This window comes from Nelusetta ayraudi, unplaced genomic scaffold (assembly GCF_046127955.1).
Source record: "Nelusetta ayraudi isolate G7.1 ecotype Tasmania unplaced genomic scaffold, CSIRO-AGI_Nayr_v1 ptg000039l, whole genome shotgun sequence".
Lineage (NCBI taxonomy): Eukaryota > Metazoa > Chordata > Actinopteri > Tetraodontiformes > Monacanthidae > Nelusetta > Nelusetta ayraudi.
The window spans coordinates 2,797,098-2,822,317 of NW_027466089.1; the positions used below are offsets into that span (position 1 = coordinate 2,797,098).

Genomic DNA, 25,220 nt, shown 5'->3' on the forward strand with positions numbered 1-25,220 from the left:
TGTGGAAGACGTGGTCATGTCAGCCATGGACAACTCATACTTACCTGGCAGGGGAGACACCATGATCAAGAAGGTGGTTCACCCAGGGCGAGGCGCGACCATTGCACTCCGGTTGTGCTGACCCCTGCGAATTCCCCAAATGTGGGAATCTCGACTGCATAATTTCTGGTAGTGGGGGACTGCGTTCGCGCTCTCCCCTGATCAGATGCTGAAAAGCAAGAGTACGTTCTCTCGTACGCCAGTAAGAAATGCTGTCTGTCCAGCGTGCGCAATGCCCGTGATCAGATGGCTTCTTGAATCATGACATGTTGTCTTGAGAGGCTTTCTGACTGAAGTTCAGAGCTTCTCACTTGGCTGCGTTCATCAGGCTGCTGGCCAAGTTTCTGTGGCTCCGTTTTGATTGTACACAAAGCTCTTGCGTTTGTGTCCACTTTCTCTCCCCATTCTCTGTTCCCTGAGTTTCAGTGTCCAATCACTGGTGGAACCAGAAAAGATTTGGTGACAGTTAAACAATTGACACTGATTTAGGTATTAGTTGTTGAAACATGGACAAACAAGATTAAGACTGAGACCAAGACATTCCATTCCAGAGTGTGAGAGATGTGCATGAGTGTCAAGATAGATATTGGTCAGTGTTTCCTTTGGTCCTAGTAGCGTCATTAATCATTTGAATTTGTTTTGTGGCGGGTTAAGATTGCACGGACTGACAATTTCCTTGCCAGACGTAGCAGGAAGTTTGAACGGAAACTTGGTGTTGGAAGCCATTGTGGATCGGTCAGGACGTGGTCACGTGGCCAGAACTAACTTTAAGCTGCATCCACTTGCATTAGGTTGGCCAACTTGTGTGCGGCTTCTGCTGCTCACTGTCCATGCAAGGTTCATCCACACTTTTAGCACCTTGTTGTTGTTGAGGCCAAGTAAATGCTGCCGCGATGCGCCGTGAGCGAGGGTGGCTGTGAGCGGAATGACTCCCTGTGCTCGCCAGTGACGTGGCATCGCTTCTCGGCCTTTTGGCTATGATCAAGTGTAGTATCTGTTCTTATCAGTTTAATATCTGATACGTCCCCTACCCGGGGACCATATATTAAATTGATTTTTGGACCAGGGAGATGGAATAGGGGCTTGCTACGTCCACTCCACGCATCGACCCGGTATGGCAGTATCTTCAGGAACGGTGCACTCCTCCTTACGTTGTCTAAAATCAAGCTCAACTAGATGGGGTTGAGGTCAGATTTGATCGGTGGTTTGGAGCGCTTCTGTAATAGCACATGCGGGCTTGCCTTTCCGTGCGTAATTCCCACAATGGGTAAAGTATGATTTCACGTCCCCTGCAGTCCTCTGACTTAGAGCACATCTCCGTAGTAAACAGCAGAGGGCGTTGCACTGCGACCTGTCAGCTGTTGGTCCGGCATCAAGCAGTCTGCTGCCTTTTCTTTGGTGCCGTCCCGCTGTATTCATTGCAGCTAGTGCTTTAGCGTTGCGTTTTCTACTCCTCGATGAATTAGTTGAGTGGTCATTTGTTTTGTTTTTCCCCTTGACGATTCAGAATGTTCTTCTTTTCTCTGAATTTCCCACTGGAATCGCACATCACAGATTTCAAATGGAGCTCTTTTTGCCACATTTTCTCTGGTGGTTTAGTTGTTGATTCTTTTGGAGGTAAATGGGATGAAATGAGTGGTTTTCCGAATTCCCTTTTGTTGTGGTCATGCAGCAGTGAACTGTGGGAAAAGGATTGCTCACGTCCAAATCTGTTATTTGGGAGACCTGAGGTTGGGACAGATTTCTTTCTCATTCAACCAAATATCAACTATTGCTTTTCTTTCTGACATGCTTTTGGCTGTGAACACGTGGCGAGCACCGTGAGCCAGCGCGGAATGACTGTGGAAGACGTGGTCATGTCAGCCATGGACAACTCATACTTACCTGGCAGGGGAGACACCATGATCAAGAAGGTGGTTCACCCAGGGCGAGGCGCGACCATTGCACTCCGGTTGTGCTGACCCCTGCGAATTCCCCAAATGTGGGAATCTCGACTGCATAATTTCTGGTAGTGGGGGACTGCGTTCGCGCTCTCCCCTGATCAGATGTTGAAAAGCAAGAGTACGTTCTCTCGTACGCCAGTAAGAAATGCTGTCTGTCCAGCGTGCGCAATGCCCGTGATCAGATGGCTTCTTGAATCATGACATGTTGTCTTGAGAGGCTTTCTGACTGAAGTTCAGCTTCTCACTTGGCTGCGTTCATCAGGCTGCTGGCCAAGTTTCTGTGGCTCCGTTTCGATTGTACACAAAGCTCTTGCGTTTGTGTCCACTTTCTCTCCCCATTCTCTGTTCCCTGAGTTTCAGTGTCCAATCACTGGTGGAACCAGAAAAGATTTGGTGACAGTTAAACAATTGACACTGATTTAGGTATTAGTTGTTGAAACATGGACAAACAAGATTAAGACTGAGACCAAGACATTCCATTCCAGAGTGTGAGAGATGTGCATGAGTGTCAAGATAGATATTGGTCAGTGTTTCCTTTGGTCCTAGTAGCGTCATTAATCATTTGAATTTGTTTTGTGGCGGGTTAAGATTGCACGGACTGACAATTTCCTTGCCAGACGTAGCAGGAAGTTTGAACGGAAACTTGGTGTTGGAAGCCATTGTGGATCGGTCAGGACGTGGTCACGTGGCCAGAACTAACTTTAAGCTGCATCCACTTGCATTAGGTTGGCCAACTTGTGTGCGGCTTCTGCTGCTCACTGTCCATGCAAGGTTCATCCACACTTTTAGCACCTTGTTGTTGTTGAGGCCAAGTAAATGCTGCCGCGATGCGCCGTGAGCGAGGGTGGCTGTGAGCGGAATGACTCCCTGTGCTCGCCAGTGACGTGGCATCGCTTCTCGGCCTTTTGGCTATGATCAAGTGTAGTATCTGTTCTTATCAGTTTAATATCTGATACGTCCCCTACCCGGGGACCATATATTAAATTGATTTTTGGACCAGGGAGATGGAATAGGGGCTTGCTACGTCCACTCCACGCATCGACCCGGTATGGCAGTATCTTCAGGAACGGTGCACTCCTCCTTACGTTGTCTAAAATCAAGCTCAACTAGATGGGGTTGAGGTCAGATTTGATCGGTGGTTTGGAGCGCTTCTGTAATAGCACATGCGGGCTTGCCTTTCCGTGCGTAATTCCCACAATGGGTAAAGTATGATTTCACGTCCCCTGCAGTCCTCTGACTTAGAGCACATCTCCGTAGTAAACAGCAGAGGGCGTTGCACTGCGACCTGTCAGCTGTTGGTCCGGCATCAAGCAGTCTGCTGCCTTTTCTTTGGTGCCGTCCCGCTGTATTCATTGCAGCTAGTGCTTTAGCGTTGCGTTTTCTACTCCTCGATGAATTAGTTGAGTGGTCATTTGTTTTGTTTTTCCCCTTGACGATTCAGAATGTTCTTCTTTTCTCTGAATTTCCCACTGGAATCGCACATCACAGATTTCAAATGGAGCTCTTTTTGCCACATTTTCTCTGGTGGTTTAGTTGTTGATTCTTTTGGAGGTAAATGGGATGAAATGAGTGGTTTTCCGAATTCCCTTTTGTTGTGGTCATGCAGCAGTGAACTGTGGGAAAAGGATTGCTCACGTCCAAATCTGTTATTTGGGAGACCTGAGGTTGGGACAGATTTCTTTCTCATTCAACCAAATATCAACTATTGCTTTTCTTTCTGACATGCTTTTGGCTGTGAACACGTGGCGAGCACCGTGAGCCAGCGCGGAATGACTGTGGAAGACGTGGTCATGTCAGCCATGGACAACTCATACTTACCTGGCAGGGGAGACACCATGATCAAGAAGGTGGTTCACCCAGGGCGAGGCGCGACCATTGCACTCCGGTTGTGCTGACCCCTGCGAATTCCCCAAATGTGGGAATCTCGACTGCATAATTTCTGGTAGTGGGGGACTGCGTTCGCGCTCTCCCCTGATCAGATGTTGAAAAGCAAGAGTACGTTCTCTCGTACGCCAGTAAGAAATGCTGTCTGTCCAGCGTGCGCAATGCCCGTGATCAGATGGCTTCTTGAATCATGACATGTTGTCTTGAGAGGCTTTCTGACTGAAGTTCAGCTTCTCACTTGGCTGCGTTCATCAGGCTGCTGGCCAAGTTTCTGTGGCTCCGTTTCGATTGTACACAAAGCTCTTGCGTTTGTGTCCACTTTCTCTCCCCATTCTCTGTTCCCTGAGTTTCAGTGTCCAATCACTGGTGGAACCAGAAAAGATTTGGTGACAGTTAAACAATTGACACTGATTTAGGTATTAGTTGTTGAAACATGGACAAACAAGATTAAGACTGAGACCAAGACATTCCATTCCAGAGTGTGAGAGATGTGCATGAGTGTCAAGATAGATATTGGTCAGTGTTTCCTTTGGTCCTAGTAGCGTCATTAATCATTTGAATTTGTTTTGTGGCGGGTTAAGATTGCACGGACTGACAATTTCCTTGCCAGACGTAGCAGGAAGTTTGAACGGAAACTTGGTGTTGGAAGCCATTGTGGATCGGTCAGGACGTGGTCACGTGGCCAGAACTAACTTTAAGCTGCATCCACTTGCATTAGGTTGGCCAACTTGTGTGCGGCTTCTGCTGCTCACTGTCCATGCAAGGTTCATCCACACTTTTAGCACCTTGTTGTTGTTGAGGCCAAGTAAATGCTGCCGCGATGCGCCGTGAGCGAGGGTGGCTGTGAGCGGAATGACTCCCTGTGCTCGCCAGTGACGTGGCATCGCTTCTCGGCCTTTTGGCTAAGATCAAGTGTAGTATCTGTTCTTATCAGTTTAATATCTGATACGTCTCCTACCCGGGGACCATATATTAAATTGATTTTTGGACCAGGGAGATGGAATAGGGGCTTGCTCCGTCCACTCCACGCATCGACCCGGTATGGCAGTATCTCCAGGAACGGTGCACTCCTCCTTACGTTGTCTAAAATCAAGCACAACTAGATGGGGTTGAGGTCAGATTTGATCGGTGGTTTGGAGCGCTTCTGTAATAGCACATGCGGGCTTGCCTTTCCGTGCGTAATTCCCACAATGGGTAGAGTATGATTTCACGTCCCCTGCAGTCCTCTGACTTAGAGCACATCTCCGTAGTAAACAGCAGAGGGCGTTGCACTGCGACCTGTCAGCTGTTGGTCCGGCATCAAGCAGTCTGCTGCCTTTTCTTTGGTGCCGTCCCGCTGTATTCATTGCAGCTAGTGCTTTAGCGTTGCGTTTTCTACTCCTCGATGAATTAGTTGAGTGGTCATTTGTTTTGTTTTTCCCCTTGACGATTCAGAATGTTCTTCTTTTCTCTGAATTTCCCACTGGAATCGCACATCACAGATTTCAAATGGAGCTCTTTTTGCCACATTTTCTCTGGTGGTTTAGTTGTTGATTCTTTTGGAGGTAAATGGGATGAAATGAGTGGTTTTCCGAATTCCCTTTTGTTGTGGTCATGCAGCAGTGAACTGTGGGAAAAGGATTGCTCACGTCCAAATCTGTTATTTGGGAGACCTGAGGTTGGGACAGATTTCTTTCTCATTCAACCAAATATCAACTATTGCTTTTCTTTCTGACATGCCTTTGGCTGTGAACACGTGGCGAGCACCGTGAGCCAGCGCGGAATGACTGTGGAAGACGTGGTCATGTCAGCCATGGACAACTCATACTTACCTGGCAGGGGAGACACCATGATCAAGAAGGTGGTTCACCCAGGGCGAGGCGCGACCATTGCACTCCGGTTGTGCTGACCCCTGCGAATTCCCCAAATGTGGGAATCTCGACTGCATAATTTCTGGTAGTGGGGGACTGCGTTCGCGCTCTCCCCTGATCAGATGTTGAAAAGCAAGAGTACGTTCTCTCGTACGCCAGTAAGAAATGCTGTCTGTCCAGCGTGCGCAATGCCCGTGATCAGATGGCTTCTTGAATCATGACATGTTGTCTTGAGAGGCTTTCTGACTGAAGTTCAGAGCTTCTCACTTGGCTGCGTTCATCAGGCTGCTGGCCAAGTTTCTGTGGCTCCGTTTCGATTGTACACAAAGCTCTTGCGTTTGTGTTCACTTTCTCTCCCCATTCTCTGTTCCCTGAGTTTCAGTGTCCAATCACTGGTGGAACCAGAAAAGATTTGGTGACAGTTAAACAATTGACACTGATTTAGGTATTAGTTGTTGAAACATGGACAAACAAGATTAAGACTGAGACCACGACATTCCATTCCAGAGTGTGAGAGATGTGCATGAGTGTCAAGATAGATATTGGTCAGTGTTTCCTTTGGTCCTAGTAGCGTCATTAATCATTTGAATTTGTTTTGTGGCGGGTTAAGATTGCACGGACTGACAATTTCCTTGCCAGACGTAGCAGGAAGTTTGAACGGAAACTTGGTGTTGGAAGCCATTGTGGATCGGTCAGGACGTGGTCACGTGGCCAGAACTAACTTTAAGCTGCATCCACTTGCATTAGGTTGGCCAACTTGTGTGCGGCTTCTGCTGCTCACTGTCCATGCAAGGTTCATCCACACTTTTAGCACCTTGTTGTTGTTGAGGCCAAGTAAATGCTGCCGCGATGCGCCGTGAGCGAGGGTGGCTGTGAGCGGAATGACTCCCTGTGCTCGCCAGTGACGTGGCATCGCTTCTCGGCCTTTTGGCTAAGATCAAGTGTAGTATCTGTTCTTATCAGTTTAATATCTGATACGTCCCCTACCCGGGGACCATATATTAAATTGATTTTTGGACCAGGGAGATGGAATAGGGGCTTGCTCCGTCCACTCCATGCATCGACCCGGTATGGCAGTATCTCCAGGAACGGTGCACTCCTCCTTACGTTGTCTAAAATCAAGCTCAACTAGATGGGATTGAGGTCAGATTTGATCGGTGGTTTGGAGCGCTTCTGTAATAGCACATGCGGGCTTGCCTTTCCGTGCGTAATTCCCACAATGGGTAAAGTATGATTTCACGTCCCCTGCAGTCCTCTGACTTAGAGCACATCTCCGTAGTAAACAGCAGAGGGCGTTGCACTGCGACCTGTCAGCTGTTGGTCCGGCATCAAGCAGTCTGCTGCCTTTTCTTTGGTGCCGTCCCGCTGTATTCATTGCAGCTAGTGCTTTAGCGTTGCGTTTTCTACTCCTCGATGAATTAGTTGAGTGGTCATTTGTTTTGTTTTTCCCCTTGACGATTCAGAATGTTCTTCTTTTCTCTGAATTTCCCACTGGAATCGCACATCACAGATTTCAAATGGAGCTCTTTTTGCCACATTTTCTCTGGTGGTTTAGTTGTTGATTCTTTTGGAGGTAAATGGGATGAAATGAGTGGTTTTCCGAATTCCCTTTTGTTGTGGTCATGCAGCAGTGAACTGTGGGAAAAGGATTGCTCACGTCCAAATCTGTTATTTGGGAGACCTGAGGTTGGGACAGATTTCTTTCTCATTCAACCAAATATCAACTATTGCTTTTCTTTCTGACATGCCTTTGGCTGTGAACACGTGGCGAGCACCGTGAGCCAGCGCGGAATGACTGTGGAAGACGTGGTCATGTCAGCCATGGACAACTCATACTTACCTGGCAGGGGAGACACCATGATCAAGAAGGTGGTTCACCCAGGGCGAGGCGCGACCATTGCACTCCGGTTGTGCTGACCCCTGCGAATTCCCCAAATGTGGGAATCTCGACTGCATAATTTCTGGTAGTGGGGGACTGCGTTCGCGCTCTCCCCTGATCAGATGTTGAAAAGCAAGAGTACGTTCTCTCGTACGCCAGTAAGAAATGCTGTCTGTCCAGCGTGCGCAATGCCCGTGATCAGATGGCTTCTTGAATCATGACATGTTGTCTTGAGAGGCTTTCTGACTGAAGTTCAGCTTCTCACTTGGCTGCGTTCATCAGGCTGCTGGCCAAGTTTCTGTGGCTCCGTTTCGATTGTACACAAAGCTCTTGCGTTTGTGTCCACTTTCTCTCCCCATTCTCTGTTCCCTGAGTTTCAGTGTCCAATCACTGGTGGAACCAGAAAAGATTTGGTGACAGTTAAACAATTGACACTGATTTAGGTATTAGTTGTTGAAACATGGACAAACAAGATTAAGACTGAGACCAAGACATTCCATTCCAGAGTGTGAGAGATGTGCACGAGTGTCAAGATAGATATTGGTCAGTGTTTCCTTTGGTCCTAGTAGCGTCATTAATCATTTGAATTTGTTTTGTGGCGGGTTAAGATTGCACGGACTGACAATTTCCTTGCCAGACGTAGCAGGAAGTTTGAACGGAAACTTTGTGTTGGAAGCCATTGTGGATCGGTCAGGACGTGGTCACGTGGCCAGAACTAACTTTAAGCTGCATCCACTTGCATTAGGTTGGCCAACTTGTGTGCGGCTTCTGCTGCTCACTGTCCATGCAAGGTTCATCCACACTTTTAGCACCTTGTTGTTGTTGAGGCCAAGTAAATGCTGCCGCGATGCGCCGTGAGCGAGGGTGGCTGTGAGCGGAATGACTCCCTGTGCTCGCCAGTGACGTGGCATCGCTTCTCGGCCTTTTGGCTAAGATCAAGTGTAGTATCTGTTCTTATCAGTTTAATATCTGATACGTCCCCTACCCGGGGACCATATATTAAATTGATTTTTGGACCAGGGAGATGGAATAGGGGCTTGCTCCGTCCACTCCACGCATCGACCCGGTATGGCAGTATCTCCAGGAACGGTGCACTCCTCCTTACGTTGTCTAAAATCAAGCTCAACTAGATGGGATTGAGGTCAGATTTGATCGGTGGTTTGGAGCGCTTCTGTAATAGCACATGCGGGCTTGCCTTTCCGTGCGTAATTCCCACAATGGGTAAAGTATGATTTCACGTCCCCTGCAGTCCTCTGACTTAGAGCACATCTCCGTAGTAAACAGCAGAGGGCGTTGCACTGCGACCTGTCAGCTGTTGGTCCGGCATCAAGCAGTCTGCTGCCTTTTCTTTGGTGCCGTCCCGCTGTATTCATTGCAGCTAGTGCTTTAGCGTTGCGTTTTCTACTCCTCGATGAATTAGTTGAGTGGTCATTTGTTTTGTTTTTCCCCTTGACGATTCAGAATGTTCTTCTTTTCTCTGAATTTCCCACTGGAATCGCACATCACAGATTTCAAATGGAGCTCTTTTTGCCACATTTTCTCTGGTGGTTTAGTTGTTGATTCTTTTGGAGGTAAATGGGATGAAATGAGTGGTTTTCCGAATTCCCTTTTGTTGTGGTCATGCAGCAGTGAACTGTGGGAAAAGGATTGCTCACGTCCAAATCTGTTATTTGGGAGACCTGAGGTTGGGACAGATTTCTTTCTCATTCAACCAAATATCAACTATTGCTTTTCTTTCTGACATGCCTTTGGCTGTGAACACGTGGCGAGCACCGTGAGCCAGCGCGGAATGACTGTGGAAGACGTGGTCATGTCAGCCATGGACAACTCATACTTACCTGGCAGGGGAGACACCATGATCAAGAAGGTGGTTCACCCAGGGCGAGGCGCGACCATTGCACTCCGGTTGTGCTGACCCCTGCGAATTCCCCAAATGTGGGAATCTCGACTGCATAATTTCTGGTAGTGGGGGACTGCGTTCGCGCTCTCCCCTGATCAGATGTTGAAAAGCAAGAGTACGTTCTCTCGTACGCCAGTAAGAAATGCTGTCTGTCCAGCGTGCGCAATGCCCGTGATCAGATGGCTTCTTGAATCATGACATGTTGTCTTGAGAGGCTTTCTGACTGAAGTTCAGCTTCTCACTTGGCTGCGTTCATCAGGCTGCTGGCCAAGTTTCTGTGGCTCCGTTTCGATTGTACACAAAGCTCTTGCGTTTGTGTCCACTTTCTCTCCCCATTCTCTGTTCCCTGAGTTTCAGTGTCCAATCACTGGTGGAACCAGAAAAGATTTGGTGACAGTTAAACAATTGACACTGATTTAGGTATTAGTTGTTGAAACATGGACAAACAAGATTAAGACTGAGACCAAGACATTCCATTCCAGAGTGTGAGAGATGTGCACGAGTGTCAAGATAGATATTGGTCAGTGTTTCCTTTGGTCCTAGTAGCGTCATTAATCATTTGAATTTGTTTTGTGGCGGGTTAAGATTGCACGGACTGACAATTTCCTTGCCAGACGTAGCAGGAAGTTTGAACGGAAACTTGGTGTTGGAAGCCATTGTGGATCGGTCAGGACGTGGTCACGTGGCCAGAACTAACTTTAAGCTGCATCCACTTGCATTAGGTTGGCCAACTTGTGTGCGGCTTCTGCTGCTCACTGTCCATGCAAGGTTCATCCACACTTTTAGCACCTTGTTGTTGTTGAGGCCAAGTAAATGCTGCCGCGATGCGCCGTGAGCGAGGGTGGCTGTGAGCGGAATGACTCCCTGTGCTCGCCAGTGACGTGGCATCGCTTCTCGGCCTTTTGGCTAAGATCAAGTGTAGTATCTGTTCTTATCAGTTTAATATCTGATACGTCCCCTACCCGGGGACCATATATTAAATTGATTTTTGGACCAGGGAGATGGAATAGGGGCTTGCTCCGTCCACTCCACGCATCGACCCGGTATGGCAGTATCTCCAGGAACGGTGCACTCCTCCTTACGTTGTCTAAAATCAAGCTCAACTAGATGGGGTTGAGGTCAGATTTGATCGGTGGTTTGGAGCGCTTCTGTAATAGCACATGCGGGCTTGCCTTTCCGTGCGTAATTCCCACAATGGGTAGAGTATGATTTCACGTCCCCTGCAGTCCTCTGACTTAGAGCACATCTCCGTAGTAAACAGCAGAGGGCGTTGCACTGCGACCTGTCAGCTGTTGGTCCGGCATCAAGCAGTCTGCTGCCTTTTCTTTGGTGCCGTCCCGCTGTATTCATTGCAGCTAGTGCTTTAGCGTTGCGTTTTCTACTCCTCGATGAATTAGTTGAGTGGTCATTTGTTTTGTTTTTCCCCTTGACGATTCAGAATGTTCTTCTTTTCTCTGAATTTCCCACTGGAATCGCACATCACAGATTTCAAATGGAGCTCTTTTTGCCACATTTTCTCTGGTGGTTTAGTTGTTGATTCTTTTGGAGGTAAATGGGATGAAATGAGTGGTTTTCCGAATTCCCTTTTGTTGTGGTCATGCAGCAGTGAACTGTGGGAAAAGGATTGCTCACGTCCAAATCTGTTATTTGGGAGACCTGAGGTTGGGACAGATTTCTTTCTCATTCAACCAAATATCAACTATTGCTTTTCTTTCTGACATGCCTTTGGCTGTGAACACGTGGCGAGCACCGTGAGCCAGCGCGGAATGACTGTGGAAGACGTGGTCATGTCAGCCATGGACAACTCATACTTACCTGGCAGGGGAGACACCATGATCAAGAAGGTGGTTCACCCAGGGCGAGGCGCGACCATTGCACTCCGGTTGTGCTGACCCCTGCGAATTCCCCAAATGTGGGAATCTCGACTGCATAATTTCTGGTAGTGGGGGACTGCGTTCGCGCTCTCCCCTGATCAGATGTTGAAAAGCAAGAGTACGTTCTCTCGTACGCCAGTAAGAAATGCTGTCTGTCCAGCGTGCGCAATGCCCGTGATCAGATGGCTTCTTGAATCATGACATGTTGTCTTGAGAGGCTTTCTGACTGAAGTTCAGCTTCTCACTTGGCTGCGTTCATCAGGCTGCTGGCCAAGTTTCTGTGGCTCCGTTTCGATTGTACACAAAGCTCTTGCGTTTGTGTCCACTTTCTCTCCCCATTCTCTGTTCCCTGAGTTTCAGTGTCCAATCACTGGTGGAACCAGAAAAGATTTGGTGACAGTTAAACAATTGACACTGATTTAGGTATTAGTTGTTGAAACATGGACAAACAAGATTAAGACTGAGACCAAGACATTCCATTCCAGAGTGTGAGAGATGTGCACGAGTGTCAAGATAGATATTGGTCAGTGTTTCCTTTGGTCCTAGTAGCGTCATTAATCATTTGAATTTGTTTTGTGGCGGGTTAAGATTGCACGGACTGACAATTTCCTTGCCAGACGTAGCAGGAAGTTTGAACGGAAACTTGGTGTTGGAAGCCATTGTGGATCGGTCAGGACGTGGTCACGTGGCCAGAACTAACTTTAAGCTGCATCCACTTGCATTAGGTTGGCCAACTTGTGTGCGGCTTCTGCTGCTCACTGTCCATGCAAGGTTCATCCACACTTTTAGCACCTTGTTGTTGTTGAGGCCAAGTAAATGCTGCCGCGATGCGCCGTGAGCGAGGGTGGCTGTGAGCGGAATGACTCCCTGTGCTCGCCAGTGACGTGGCATCGCTTCTCGGCCTTTTGGCTAAGATCAAGTGTAGTATCTGTTCTTATCAGTTTAATATCTGATACGTCCCCTACCCGGGGACCATATATTAAATTGATTTTTGGACCAGGGAGATGGAATAGGGGCTTGCTCCGTCCACTCCACGCATCGACCCGGTATGGCAGTATCTCCAGGAACGGTGCACTCCTCCTTACGTTGTCTAAAATCAAGCTCAACTAGATGGGGTTGAGGTCAGATTTGATCGGTGGTTTGGAGCGCTTCTGTAATAGCACATGCGGGCTTGCCTTTCCGTGCGTAATTCCCACAATGGGTAGAGTATGATTTCACGTCCCCTGCAGTCCTCTGACTTAGAGCACATCTCCGTAGTAAACAGCAGAGGGCGTTGCACTGCGACCTGTCAGCTGTTGGTCCGGCATCAAGCAGTCTGCTGCCTTTTCTTTGGTGCCGTCCCGCTGTATTCATTGCAGCTAGTGCTTTAGCGTTGCGTTTTCTACTCCTCCATGAATTAGTTGAGTGGTCATTTGTTTTGTTTTTCCCCTTGACGATTCAGAATGTTCTTCTTTTCTCTGAATTTCCCACTGGAATCGCACATCACAGATTTCAAATGGAGCTCTTTTTGCCACATTTTCTCTGGTGGTTTAGTTGTTGATTCTTTTGGAGGTAAATGGGATGAAATGAGTGGTTTTCCGAATTCTCTTTTGTTGTGGTCATGCAGCAGTGAACTGTGGGAAAAGGATTGCTCACGTCCAAATCTGTTATTTGGGAGACCTGAGGTTGGGACAGATTTCTTTCTCATTCAACCAAATATCAACTATTGCTTTTCTTTCTGACATGCCTTTGGCTGTGAACACGTGGCGAGCACCGTGAGCCAGCGCGGAATGACTGTGGAAGACGTGGTCATGTCAGCCATGGACAACTCATACTTACCTGGCAGGGGAGACACCATGATCAAGAAGGTGGTTCACCCAGGGCGAGGCGCGACCATTGCACTCCGGTTGTGCTGACCCCTGCGAATTCCCCAAATGTGGGAATCTCGACTGCATAATTTCTGGTAGTGGGGGACTGCGTTCGCGCTCTCCCCTGATCAGATGTTGAAAAGCAAGAGTACGTTCTCTCGTACGCCAGTAAGAAATGCTGTCTGTCCAGCGTGCGCAATGCCCGTGATCAGATGGCTTCTTGAATCATGACATGTTGTCTTGAGAGGCTTTCTGACTGAAGTTCAGCTTCTCACTTGGCTGCGTTCATCAGGCTGCTGGCCAAGTTTCTGTGGCTCCGTTTCGATTGTACACAAAGCTCTTGCGTTTGTGTCCACTTTCTCTCCCCATTCTCTGTTCCCTGAGTTTCAGTGTCCAATCACTGGTGGAACCAGAAAAGATTTGGTGACAGTTAAACAATTGACACTGATTTAGGTATTAGTTGTTGAAACATGGACAAACAAGATTAAGACTGAGACCAAGACATTCCATTCCAGAGTGTGAGAGATGTGCATGAGTGTCAAGATAGATATTGGTCAGTGTTTCCTTTGGTCCTAGTAGCGTCATTAATCATTTGAATTTGTTTTGTGGCGGGTTAAGATTGCACGGACTGACAATTTCCTTGCCAGACGTAGCAGGAAGTTTGAACGGAAACTTGGTGTTGGAAGCCATTGTGGATCGGTCAGGACGTGGTCACGTGGCCAGAACTAACTTTAAGCTGCATCCACTTGCATTAGGTTGGCCAACTTGTGTGCGGCTTCTGCTGCTCACTGTCCATGCAAGGTTCATCCACACTTTTAGCACCTTGTTGTTGTTGAGGCCAAGTAAATGCTGCCGCGATGCGCCGTGAGCGAGGGTGGCTGTGAGCGGAATGACTCCCTGTGCTCGCCAGTGACGTGGCATCGCTTCTCGGCCTTTTGGCTAAGATCAAGTGTAGTATCTGTTCTTATCAGTTTAATATCTGATACGTTCCCTACCCGGGGACCATATATTAAATTGATTTTTGGACCAGGGAGATGGAATAGGGGCTTGCTCCGTCCACTCCACGCATCGACGCGGTATGGCAGTATCTCCAGGAACGGTGCACTCCTCCTTACGTTGTCTAAAATCAAGCTCAACTAGATGGGGTTGAGGTCAGATTTGATCGGTGGTTTGGAGCGCTTCTCTAATAGCACATGCGGGCTTGCCTTTCCGTGCGTAATTCCCACAATGGGTAGAGTATGATTTCACGTCCCCTGCAGTCCTCTGACTTAGAGCACATCTCCGTAGTAAACAGCAGAGGGCGTTGCACTGCGACCTGTCAGCTGTTGGTCCGGCATCAAGCAGTCTGCTGCCTTTTCTTTGGTGCCGTCCCGCTGTATTCATTGCAGCTAGTGCTTTAGCGTTGCGTTTTCTACTCCTCCATGAATTAGTTGAGTGGTCATTTGTTTTGTTTTTCCCCTTGACGATTCAGAATGTTCTTCTTTTCTCTGAATTTCCCACTGGAATCGCACATCACAGATTTCAAATGGAGCTCTTTTTGCCACATTTTCTCTGGTGGTTTAGTTGTTGATTCTTTTGGAGGTAAATGGGATGAAATGAGTGGTTTTCCGAATTCCCTTTTGTTGTGGTCATGCAGCAGTGAACTGTGGGAAAAGGATTGCTCACGTCCAAATCTGTTATTTGGGAGACCTGAGGTTGGGACAGATTTCTTTCTCATTCAACCAAATATCAACTATTGCTTTTCTTTCTGACATGCCTTTGGCTGTGAACACGTGGCGAGCACCGTGAGCCAGCGCGGAATGACTGTGGAAGACGTGGTCATGTCAGCCATGGACAACTCATACTTACCTGGCAGGGGAGACACCATGATCAAGAAGGTGGTTCACCCAGGGCGAGGCGCGACCATTGCACTCCGGTTGTGCTGACCCCTGCGAATTCCCCAAATGTGGGAATCTCGACTGCATAATTTCTGGTAGTGGGGGACTGCGTTCGCGCTCTCCCCTGATCAGATGCTGAAAAGCAAGAGTACGTTCTCTCGTACGCCAGTAAGAAATGCTGTCTGTCCAGCGTGCGCAATGCCCGTGATCAGATGGCTTCTTGAATCATGACATGTTGTCTTGAGAGGCTTTCTGACTGAAGTTCAGAGCTTCTCACTTGGCTGCGTTCATCAGGCTGCTGGCCAAGTTTCTGTGGCTCCGTTTTGATTGTACACAAAGCTCTTGCGTTTGTGTCCACTTTCTCTCCCCATTCTCTGTTCCCTGAGTTTCAGTGTCCAATCACTGGTGGAACCAGAAAAGATTTGGTGACAGTTAAACAATTGACACTGATTTAGGTATTAGTTGTTGAAACATGGACAAACAAGATTAAGACTGAGACCAAGACATTCCATTCCAGAGTGTGAGAGATGTGCATGAGTGTCAAGATAGATATTGGTCAGTGTTTCCTTTGGTCCTAGTAGCGTCATTAATCATTTGAATTTGTTTTGTGGCGGGTTAAGATTGCACGGACTGACAATTTCCTTGCCAGACGTAGCAGGAAGTTTGAACGGAAACTTGGTGTTGGAAGCCATTGTGGATCGGTCAGGACGTGGTCACGTGGCCAGAACTAACTTTAAGCTGCATCCACTTGCATTAGGTTGGCCAACTTGTGTGCGGCTTCTGCTGCTCACTGTCCATGCAAGGTTCATCCACACTTTTAGCACCTTGTTGTTGTTGAGGCCAAGTAAATGCTGCCGCGATGCGCCGTGAGCGAGGGTGGCTGTGAGCGGAATGACTCCCTGTGCTCGCCAGTGACGTGGCATCGCTTCTCGGCCTTTTGGCTATGATCAAGTGTAGTATCTGTTCTTATCAGTTTAATATCTGATACGTCCCCTACCCGGGGACCATATATTAAATTGATTTTTGGACCAGGGAGATGGAATAGGGGCTTGCTACGTCCACTCCACGCATCGACCCGGTATGGCAGTATCTTCAGGAACGGTGCACTCCTCCTTACGTTGTCTAAAATCAAGCTCAACTAGATGGGGTTGAGGTCAGATTTGATCGGTGGTTTGGAGCGCTTCTGTAATAGCACATGCGGGCTTGCCTTTCCGTGCGTAATTCCCACAATGGGTAAAGTATGATTTCACGTCCCCTGCAGTCCTCTGACTTAGAGCACATCTCCGTAGTAAACAGCAGAGGGCGTTGCACTGCGACCTGTCAGCTGTTGGTCCGGCATCAAGCAGTCTGCTGCCTTTTCTTTGGTGCCGTCCCGCTGTATTCATTGCAGCTAGTGCTTTAGCGTTGCGTTTTCTACTCCTCGATGAATTAGTTGAGTGGTCATTTGTTTTGTTTTTCCCCTTGACGATTCAGAATGTTCTTCTTTTCTCTGAATTTCCCACTGGAATCGCACATCACAGATTTCAAATGGAGCTCTTTTTGCCACATTTTCTCTGGTGGTTTAGTTGTTGATTCTTTTGGAGGTAAATGGGATGAAATGAGTGGTTTTCCGAATTCCCTTTTGTTGTGGTCATGCAGCAGTGAACTGTGGGAAAAGGATTGCTCACGTCCAAATCTGTTATTTGGGAGACCTGAGGTTGGGACAGATTTCTTTCTCATTCAACCAAATATCAACTATTGCTTTTCTTTCTGACATGCTTTTGGCTGTGAACACGTGGCGAGCACCGTGAGCCAGCGCGGAATGACTGTGGAAGACGTGGTCATGTCAGCCATGGACAACTCATACTTACCTGGCAGGGGAGACACCATGATCAAGAAGGTGGTTCACCCAGGGCGAGGCGCGACCATTGCACTCCGGTTGTGCTGACCCCTGCGAATTCCCCAAATGTGGGAATCTCGACTGCATAATTTCTGGTAGTGGGGGACTGCGTTCGCGCTCTCCCCTGATCAGATGTTGAAAAGCAAGAGTACGTTCTCTCGTACGCCAGTAAGAAATGCTGTCTGTCCAGCGTGCGCAATGCCCGTGATCAGATGGCTTCTTGAATCATGACATGTTGTCTTGAGAGGCTTTCTGACTGAAGTTCAGCTTCTCACTTGGCTGCGTTCATCAGGCTGCTGGCCAAGTTTCTGTGGCTCCGTTTCGATTGTACACAAAGCTCTTGCGTTTGTGTCCACTTTCTCTCCCCATTCTCTGTTCCCTGAGTTTCAGTGTCCAATCACTGGTGGAACCAGAAAAGATTTGGTGACAGTTAAACAATTGACACTGATTTAGGTATTAGTTGTTGAAACATGGACAAACAAGATTAAGACTGAGACCAAGACATTCCATTCCAGAGTGTGAGAGATGTGCATGAGTGTCAAGATAGATATTGGTCAGTGTTTCCTTTGGTCCTAGTAGCGTCATTAATCATTTGAATTTGTTTTGTGGCGGGTTAAGATTGCACGGACTGACAATTTCCTTGCCAGACGTAGCAGGAAGTTTGAACGGAAACTTGGTGTTGGAAGCCATTGTGGATCGGTCAGGACGTGGTCACGTGGCCAGAACTAACTTTAAGCTGCATCCACTTGCATTAGGTTGGCCAACTTGTGTGCGGCTTCTGCTGCTCACTGTCCATGCAAGGTTCATCCACACTTTTAGCACCTTGTTGTTGTTGAGGCCAAGTAAATGCTGCCGCGATGCGCCGTGAGCGAGGGTGGCTGTGAGCGGAATGACTCCCTGTGCTCGCCAGTGACGTGGCATCGCTTCTCGGCCTTTTGGCTAAGATCAAGTGTAGTATCTGTTCTTATCAGTTTAATATCTGATACGTCCCCTACCCGGGGACCATATATTAAATTGATTTTTGGACCAGGGAGATGGAATAGGGGCTTGCTCCGTCCACTCCACGCATCGACCCGGTATGGCAGTATCTCCAGGAACGGTGCACTCCTCCTTACGTTGTCTAAAATCAAGCTCAACTAGATGGGGTTGAGGTCAGATTTGATCGGTGGTTTGGAGCGCTTCTGTAATAGCACATGCGGGCTTGCCTTTCCGTGCGTAATTCCCACAATGGGTAGAGTATGATTTCACGTCCCCTGCAGTCCTCTGACTTAGAGCACATCTCCGTAGTAAACAGCAGAGGGCGTTGCACTGCGACCTGTCAGCTGTTGGTCCGGCATCAAGCAGTCTGCTGCCTTTTCTTTGGTGCCGTCCCGCTGTATTCATTGCAGCTAGTGCTTTAGCGTTGCGTTTTCTACTCCTCGATGAATTAGTTGAGTGGTCATTTGTTTTGTTTTTCCCCTTGACGATTCAGAATGTTCTTCTTTTCTCTGAATTTCCCACTGGAATCGCACATCACAGATTTCAAATGGAGCTCTTTTTGCCACATTTTCTCTGGTGGTTTAGTTGTTGATTCTTTTGGAGGTAAATGGGATGAAATGAGTGGTTTTCCGAATTCCCTTTTGTTGTGGTCATGCAGCAGTGAACTGTGGGAAAAGGATTGCTCACGTCCAAATCTGTTATTTGGGAGACCTGAGGTTGGGACAGATTTCTTTCTCATTCAACCAAATATCAACTATTGCTTTTCTTTCTGACATGCCTTTGGCTGTGAACACGTGGCGAGCACCGTGAGCCAGCGCGGAATGACTGTGGAAGACGTGGTCATGTCAGCCATGGACAACTCATACTTACCTGGCAGGGGAGACACCATGATCAAGAAGGTGGTTCACCCAGGGCGAGGCGCGACCATTGCACTCCGGTTGTGCTGACCCCTGCGAATTCCCCAAATGTGGGAATCTCGACTGCATAATTTCTGGTAGTGGGGGACTGCGTTCGCGCTCTCCCCTGATCAGATGTTGAAAAGCAAGAGTACGTTCTCTCGTACGCCAGTAAGAAATGCTGTCTGTCCAGCGTGCGCAATGCCCGTGATCAGATGGCTTCTTGAATCATGACATGTTGTCTTGAGAGGCTTTCTGACTGAAGTTCAGAGCTTCTCACTTGGCTGCGTTCATCAGGCTGCTGGCCAAGTTTCTGTGGCTCCGTTTCGATTGTACACAAAGCTCTTGCGTTTGTGTTCACTTTCTCTCCCCATTCTCTGTTCCCTGAGTTTCAGTGTCCAATCACTGGTGGAACCAGAAAAGATTTGGTGACAGTTAAACAATTGACACTGATTTAGGTATTAGTTGTTGAAACATGGACAAACAAGATTAAGACTGAGACCAAGACATTCCATTCCAGAGTGTGAGAGATGTGCATGAGTGTCAAGATAGATATTGGTCAGTGTTTCCTTTGGTCCTAGTAGCGTCATTAATCATTTGAATTTGTTTTGTGGCGGGTTAAGATTGCACGGACTGACAATTTCCTTGCCAGACGTAGCAGGAAGTTTGAACGGAAACTTGGTGTTGGAAGCCATTGTGGATCGGTCAGGACGTGGTCACGTGGCCAGAACTAACTTTAAGCTGCATCCACTTGCATTAGGTTGGCCAACTTGTGTGCGGCTTCTGCTGCTCACTGTCCATGCAAGGTTCATCCACACTTTTAGCACCTTGTTGTTGTTGAGGCCAAGTAAATGCTGCCGCGATGCGCCGTGAGCGAGGGTGGCTGTGAGCGGAATGACTCCCTGTGCTCGCCAGTGACGTGGCATCGCTTCTCGGCCTTTTGGCTATGATCAAGTGTAGTATCTGTTCTTATCAGTTTAATATCTGATACGTCCCCTACCCGGGGACCATATATTAAATTGATTTTTGGACCAGGGAGATGGAATAGGGGCTTGCTACGTCCACTCCACGCATCGACCCGGTATGGCAGTATCTTCAGGAACGGTGCACTCCTCCTTACGTTGTCTAAAATCAAGCTCAACTAGATGGGGTTGAGGTCAGATTTGATCGGTGGTTTGGAGCGCTTCTGTAATAGCACATGCGGGCTTGCCTTTCCGTGCGTAATTCCCACAATGGGTAAAGTATGATTTCACGTCCCCTGCAGTCCTCTGACTTAGAGCACATCTCCGTAGTAAACAGCAGAGGGCGTTGCACTGCGACCTGTCAGCTGTTGGTCCGGCATCAAGCAGTCTGCTGCCTTTTCTTTGGTGCCGTCCCGCTGTATTCATTGCAGCTAGTGCTTTAGCGTTGCGTTTTCTACTCCTCGATGAATTAGTTGAGTGGTCATTTGTTTTGTTTTTCCCCTTGACGATTCAGAATGTTCTTCTTTTCTCTGAATTTCCCACTGGAATCGCACATCACAGATTTCAAATGGAGCTCTTTTTGCCACATTTTCTCTGGTGGTTTAGTTGTTGATTCTTTTGGAGGTAAATGGGATGAAATGAGTGGTTTTCCGAATTCCCTTTTGTTGTGGTCATGCAGCAGTGAACTGTGGGAAAAGGATTGCTCACGTCCAAATCTGTTATTTGGGAGACCTGAGGTTGGGACAGATTTCTTTCTCATTCAACCAAATATCAACTATTGCTTTTCTTTCTGACATGCTTTTGGCTGTGAACACGTGGCGAGCACCGTGAGCCAGCGCGGAATGACTGTGGAAGACGTGGTCATGTCAGCCATGGACAACTCATACTTACCTGGCAGGGGAGACACCATGATCAAGAAGGTGGTTCACCCAGGGCGAGGCGCGACCATTGCACTCCGGTTGTGCTGACCCCTGCGAATTCCCCAAATGTGGGAATCTCGACTGCATAATTTCTGGTAGTGGGGGACTGCGTTCGCGCTCTCCCCTGATCAGATGTTGAAAAGCAAGAGTACGTTCTCTCGTACGCCAGTAAGAAATGCTGTCTGTCCAGCGTGCGCAATGCCCGTGATCAGATGGCTTCTTGAATCATGACATGTTGTCTTGAGAGGCTTTCTGACTGAAGTTCAGCTTCTCACTTGGCTGCGTTCATCAGGCTGCTGGCCAAGTTTCTGTGGCTCCGTTTCGATTGTACACAAAGCTCTTGCGTTTGTGTCCACTTTCTCTCCCCATTCTCTGTTCCCTGAGTTTCAGTGTCCAATCACTGGTGGAACCAGAAAAGATTTGGTGACAGTTAAACAATTGACACTGATTTAGGTATTAGTTGTTGAAACATGGACAAACAAGATTAAGACTGAGACCAAGACATTCCATTCCAGAGTGTGAGAGATGTGCATGAGTGTCAAGATAGATATTGGTCAGTGTTTCCTTTGGTCCTAGTAGCGTCATTAATCATTTGAATTTGTTTTGTGGCGGGTTAAGATTGCACGGACTGACAATTTCCTTGCCAGACGTAGCAGGAAGTTTGAACGGAAACTTGGTGTTGGAAGCCATTGTGGATCGGTCAGGACGTGGTCACGTGGCCAGAACTAACTTTAAGCTGCATCCACTTGCATTAGGTTGGCCAACTTGTGTGCGGCTTCTGCTGCTCACTGTCCATGCAAGGTTCATCCACACTTTTAGCACCTTGTTGTTGTTGAGGCCAAGTAAATGCTGCCGCGATGCGCCGTGAGCGAGGGTGGCTGTGAGCGGAATGACTCCCTGTGCTCGCCAGTGACGTGGCATCGCTTCTCGGCCTTTTGGCTAAGATCAAGTGTAGTATCTGTTCTTATCAGTTTAATATCTGATACGTCCCCTACCCGGGGACCATATATTAAATTGATTTTTGGACCAGGGAGATGGAATAGGGGCTTGCTCCGTCCACTCCACGCATCGACCCGGTATGGCAGTATCTCCAGGAACGGTGCACTCCTCCTTACGTTGTCTAAAATCAAGCTCAACTAGATGGGGTTGAGGTCAGATTTGATCGGTGGTTTGGAGCGCTTCTGTAATAGCACATGCGGGCTTGCCTTTCCGTGCGTAATTCCCACAATGGGTAGAGTATGATTTCACGTCCCCTGCAGTCCTCTGACTTAGAGCACATCTCCGTAGTAAACAGCAGAGGGCGTTGCACTGCGACCTGTCAGCTGTTGGTCCGGCATCAAGCAGTCTGCTGCCTTTTCTTTGGTGCCGTCCCGCTGTATTCATTGCAGCTAGTGCTTTAGCGTTGCGTTTTCTACTCCTCCATGAATTAGTTGAGTGGTCATTTGTTTTGTTTTTCCCCTTGACGATTCAGAATGTTCTTCTTTTCTCTGAATTTCCCACTGGAATCGCACATCACAGATTTCAAATGGAGCTCTTTTTGCCACATTTTCTCTGGTGGTTTAGTTGTTGATTCTTTTGGAGGTAAATGGGATGAAATGAGTGGTTTTCCGAATTCTCTTTTGTTGTGGTCATGCAGCAGTGAACTGTGGGAAAAGGATTGCTCACGTCCAAATCTGTTATTTGGGAGACCTGAGGTTGGGACAGATTTCTTTCTCATTCAACCAAATATCAACTATTGCTTTTCTTTCTGACATGCCTTTGGCTGTGAACACGTGGCGAGCACCGTGAGCCAGCGCGGAATGACTGTGGAAGACGTGGTCATGTCAGCCATGGACAACTCATACTTACCTGGCAGGGGAGACACCATGATCAAGAAGGTGGTTCACCCAGGGCGAGGCGCGACCATTGCACTCCGGTTGTGCTGACCCCTGCGAATTCCCCAAATGTGGGAATCTCGACTGCATAATTTCTGGTAGTGGGGGACTGCGTTCGCGCTCTCCCCTGATCAGATGTTGAAAAGCAAGAGTACGTTCTCTCGTACGCCAGTAAGAAATGCTGTCTGTCCAGCGTGCGCAATGCCCGTGATCAGATGGCTTCTTGAATCATGACATGTTGTCTTGAGAGGCTTTCTGACTGAAGTTCAGAGCTTCTCACTTGGCTGCGTTCATCAGGCTGCTGGCCAAGTTTCTGTGGCTCCGTTTCGATTGTACACAAAGCTCTTGCGTTTGTGTCCACTTTCTCTCCCCATTCTCTGTTCCCTGAGTTTCAGTGTCCAATCACTGGTGGAACCAGAAAAGATTTGGTGACAGTTAAACAATTGACACTGATTTAGGTATTAGTTGTTGAAACATGGACAAACAAGATTAAGACTGAGACCAAGACATTCCATTCCAGAGTGTGAGAGATGTGCATGAGTGTCAAGTAGCGTCATTAATCATTTGAATTTGTTTTGTGGCGGGTTAAGATTGCACGGACTGACAATTTCCTTGCCAGACGTAGCAGGAAGTTTGAACGGAAACTTGGTGTTGGAAGCCATTGTGGATCGGTCAGGACGTGGTCACGTGGCCAGAACTAACTTTAAGCTGCATCCACTTGCATTAGGTTGGCCAACTTGTGTGCGGCTTCTGCTGCTCACTGTCCATGCAAGGTTCATCCACACTTTTAGCACCTTGTTGTTGTTGAGGCCAAGTAAATGCTGCCGCGATGCGCCGTGAGCGAGGGTGGCTGTGAGCGGAATGACTCCCTGTGCTCGCCAGTGACGTGGCATCGCTTCTCGGCCTTTTGGCTAAGATCAAGTGTAGTATCTGTTCTTATCAGTTTAATATCTGATACGTTCCCTACCCGGGGACCATATATTAAATTGATTTCTGGACCAGAGAGATGGAATAGGGGCTTGCTCCGTCCACTCCACGCATCGACGCGGTATGGCAGTATCTCCAGGAACGGTGCACTCCTCCTTACGTTGTCTAAAATCAAGCTCAACTAGATGGGGTTGAGGTCAGATTTGATCGGTGGTTTGGAGCGCTTCTCTAATAGCACATGCGGGCTTGCCTTTCCGTGCGTAATTCCCACAATGGGTAGAGTATGATTTCACGTCCCCTGCAGTCCTCTGACTTAGAGCACATCTCCGTAGTAAACAGCAGAGGGCGTTGCACTGCGACCTGTCAGCTGTTGGTCCGGCATCAAGCAGTCTGCTGCCTTTTCTTTGGTGCCGTCCCGCTGTATTCATTGCAGCTAGTGCTTTAGCGTTGCGTTTTCTACTCCTCCATGAATTAGTTGAGTGGTCATTTGTTTTGTTTTTCCCCTTGACGATTCAGAATGTTCTTCTTTTCTCTGAATTTCCCACTGGAATCGCACATCACAGATTTCAAATGGAGCTCTTTTTGCCACATTTTCTCTGGTGGTTTAGTTGTTGATTCTTTTGGAGGTAAATGGGATGAAATGAGTGGTTTTCCGAATTCCCTTTTGTTGTGGTCATGCAGCAGTGAACTGTGGGAAAAGGATTGCTCACGTCCAAATCTGTTATTTGGGAGACCTGAGGTTGGGACAGATTTCTTTCTCATTCAACCAAATATCAACTATTGCTTTTCTTTCTGACATGCCTTTGGCTGTGAACACGTGGCGAGCACCGTGAGCCAGCGCGGAATGACTGTGGAAGACGTGGTCATGTCAGCCATGGACAACTCATACTTACCTGGCAGGGGAGACACCATGATCAAGAAGGTGGTTCACCCAGGGCGAGGCGCGACCATTGCACTCCGGTTGTGCTGACCCCTGCGAATTCCCCAAATGTGGGAATCTCGACTGCATAATTTCTGGTAGTGGGGGACTGCGTTCGCGCTCTCCCCTGATCAGATGCTGAAAAGCAAGAGTACGTTCTCTCGTACGCCAGTAAGAAATGCTGTCTGTCCAGCGTGCGCAATGCCCGTGATCAGATGGCTTCTTGAATCATGACATGTTGTCTTGAGAGGCTTTCTGACTGAAGTTCAGAGCTTCTCACTTGGCTGCGTTCATCAGGCTGCTGGCCAAGTTTCTGTGGCTCCGTTTTGATTGTACACAAAGCTCTTGCGTTTGTGTCCACTTTCTCTCCCCATTCTCTGTTCCCTGAGTTTCAGTGTCCAATCACTGGTGGAACCAGAAAAGATTTGGTGACAGTTAAACAATTGACAGTGATTTAGGTATTAGTTGTTGAAACATGGACAAACAAGATTAAGACTGAGACCAAGACATTCCATTCCAGAGTGTGAGAGATGTGCATGAGTGTCAAGATAGATATTGGTCAGTGTTTCCTTTGGTCCTAGTAGCGTCATTAATCATTTGAATTTGTTTTGTGGCGGGTTAAGATTGCACGGACTGACAATTTCCTTGCCAGACGTAGCAGGAAGTTTGAACGGAAACTTGGTGTTGGAAGCCATTGTGGATCGGTCAGGACGTGGTCACGTGGCCAGAACTAACTTTAAGCTGCATCCACTTGCATTAGGTTGGCCAACTT

General features: G+C 48.0%; 1 protein-coding gene and 27 non-coding genes across 28 annotated transcripts in view; 27 read left to right on the forward strand and 1 right to left on the reverse strand.

Annotated features, from left to right (window-relative positions):
* Positions 1 to 25,220, reverse strand: part of LOC142892607 (NLR family CARD domain-containing protein 3-like) — a 406,144-nt gene that overhangs the window by 278,381 nt on the left and 102,543 nt on the right. The window lies entirely within an intron of this gene.
* Positions 37 to 200, forward strand: LOC142892887 (U1 spliceosomal RNA). Its single transcript, XR_012927585.1, has one exon. It is a non-coding gene; the product is annotated as a U1 spliceosomal RNA (small nuclear RNA).
* Positions 995 to 1,185, forward strand: LOC142892856 (U2 spliceosomal RNA). The gene has a single exon (XR_012927558.1). It is a non-coding gene; the product is annotated as a U2 spliceosomal RNA (small nuclear RNA).
* On the forward strand, positions 1,916 to 2,079 carry LOC142892888 (U1 spliceosomal RNA). The gene has a single exon (XR_012927586.1). It is a non-coding gene; the product is annotated as a U1 spliceosomal RNA (small nuclear RNA).
* Positions 2,872 to 3,062, forward strand: LOC142892857 (U2 spliceosomal RNA). Its single transcript, XR_012927559.1, has one exon. It is a non-coding gene; the product is annotated as a U2 spliceosomal RNA (small nuclear RNA).
* Positions 3,793 to 3,956, forward strand: LOC142892889 (U1 spliceosomal RNA). The gene has a single exon (XR_012927587.1). It is a non-coding gene; the product is annotated as a U1 spliceosomal RNA (small nuclear RNA).
* On the forward strand, positions 4,749 to 4,939 carry LOC142892844 (U2 spliceosomal RNA). Its single transcript, XR_012927546.1, has one exon. It is a non-coding gene; the product is annotated as a U2 spliceosomal RNA (small nuclear RNA).
* LOC142892890 (U1 spliceosomal RNA) lies at positions 5,670 to 5,833 on the forward strand. The gene has a single exon (XR_012927588.1). It is a non-coding gene; the product is annotated as a U1 spliceosomal RNA (small nuclear RNA).
* LOC142892832 (U2 spliceosomal RNA) lies at positions 6,628 to 6,818 on the forward strand. Its single transcript, XR_012927535.1, has one exon. It is a non-coding gene; the product is annotated as a U2 spliceosomal RNA (small nuclear RNA).
* On the forward strand, positions 7,549 to 7,712 carry LOC142892891 (U1 spliceosomal RNA). Its single transcript, XR_012927589.1, has one exon. It is a non-coding gene; the product is annotated as a U1 spliceosomal RNA (small nuclear RNA).
* Positions 8,505 to 8,695, forward strand: LOC142892818 (U2 spliceosomal RNA). The gene has a single exon (XR_012927522.1). It is a non-coding gene; the product is annotated as a U2 spliceosomal RNA (small nuclear RNA).
* On the forward strand, positions 9,426 to 9,589 carry LOC142892892 (U1 spliceosomal RNA). The gene has a single exon (XR_012927590.1). It is a non-coding gene; the product is annotated as a U1 spliceosomal RNA (small nuclear RNA).
* Positions 10,382 to 10,572, forward strand: LOC142892819 (U2 spliceosomal RNA). The gene has a single exon (XR_012927523.1). It is a non-coding gene; the product is annotated as a U2 spliceosomal RNA (small nuclear RNA).
* Positions 11,303 to 11,466, forward strand: LOC142892893 (U1 spliceosomal RNA). The gene has a single exon (XR_012927591.1). It is a non-coding gene; the product is annotated as a U1 spliceosomal RNA (small nuclear RNA).
* LOC142892820 (U2 spliceosomal RNA) lies at positions 12,259 to 12,449 on the forward strand. Its single transcript, XR_012927524.1, has one exon. It is a non-coding gene; the product is annotated as a U2 spliceosomal RNA (small nuclear RNA).
* Positions 13,180 to 13,343, forward strand: LOC142892894 (U1 spliceosomal RNA). The gene has a single exon (XR_012927592.1). It is a non-coding gene; the product is annotated as a U1 spliceosomal RNA (small nuclear RNA).
* LOC142892850 (U2 spliceosomal RNA) lies at positions 14,136 to 14,326 on the forward strand. The gene has a single exon (XR_012927552.1). It is a non-coding gene; the product is annotated as a U2 spliceosomal RNA (small nuclear RNA).
* Positions 15,057 to 15,220, forward strand: LOC142892895 (U1 spliceosomal RNA). The gene has a single exon (XR_012927593.1). It is a non-coding gene; the product is annotated as a U1 spliceosomal RNA (small nuclear RNA).
* On the forward strand, positions 16,015 to 16,205 carry LOC142892858 (U2 spliceosomal RNA). Its single transcript, XR_012927560.1, has one exon. It is a non-coding gene; the product is annotated as a U2 spliceosomal RNA (small nuclear RNA).
* LOC142892897 (U1 spliceosomal RNA) lies at positions 16,936 to 17,099 on the forward strand. The gene has a single exon (XR_012927595.1). It is a non-coding gene; the product is annotated as a U1 spliceosomal RNA (small nuclear RNA).
* On the forward strand, positions 17,892 to 18,082 carry LOC142892821 (U2 spliceosomal RNA). Its single transcript, XR_012927525.1, has one exon. It is a non-coding gene; the product is annotated as a U2 spliceosomal RNA (small nuclear RNA).
* LOC142892898 (U1 spliceosomal RNA) lies at positions 18,813 to 18,976 on the forward strand. Its single transcript, XR_012927596.1, has one exon. It is a non-coding gene; the product is annotated as a U1 spliceosomal RNA (small nuclear RNA).
* LOC142892860 (U2 spliceosomal RNA) lies at positions 19,771 to 19,961 on the forward strand. Its single transcript, XR_012927561.1, has one exon. It is a non-coding gene; the product is annotated as a U2 spliceosomal RNA (small nuclear RNA).
* Positions 20,692 to 20,855, forward strand: LOC142892899 (U1 spliceosomal RNA). The gene has a single exon (XR_012927597.1). It is a non-coding gene; the product is annotated as a U1 spliceosomal RNA (small nuclear RNA).
* LOC142892822 (U2 spliceosomal RNA) lies at positions 21,648 to 21,838 on the forward strand. Its single transcript, XR_012927526.1, has one exon. It is a non-coding gene; the product is annotated as a U2 spliceosomal RNA (small nuclear RNA).
* Positions 22,569 to 22,732, forward strand: LOC142892900 (U1 spliceosomal RNA). The gene has a single exon (XR_012927598.1). It is a non-coding gene; the product is annotated as a U1 spliceosomal RNA (small nuclear RNA).
* LOC142892877 (U2 spliceosomal RNA) lies at positions 23,494 to 23,684 on the forward strand. Its single transcript, XR_012927578.1, has one exon. It is a non-coding gene; the product is annotated as a U2 spliceosomal RNA (small nuclear RNA).
* On the forward strand, positions 24,415 to 24,578 carry LOC142892902 (U1 spliceosomal RNA). The gene has a single exon (XR_012927599.1). It is a non-coding gene; the product is annotated as a U1 spliceosomal RNA (small nuclear RNA).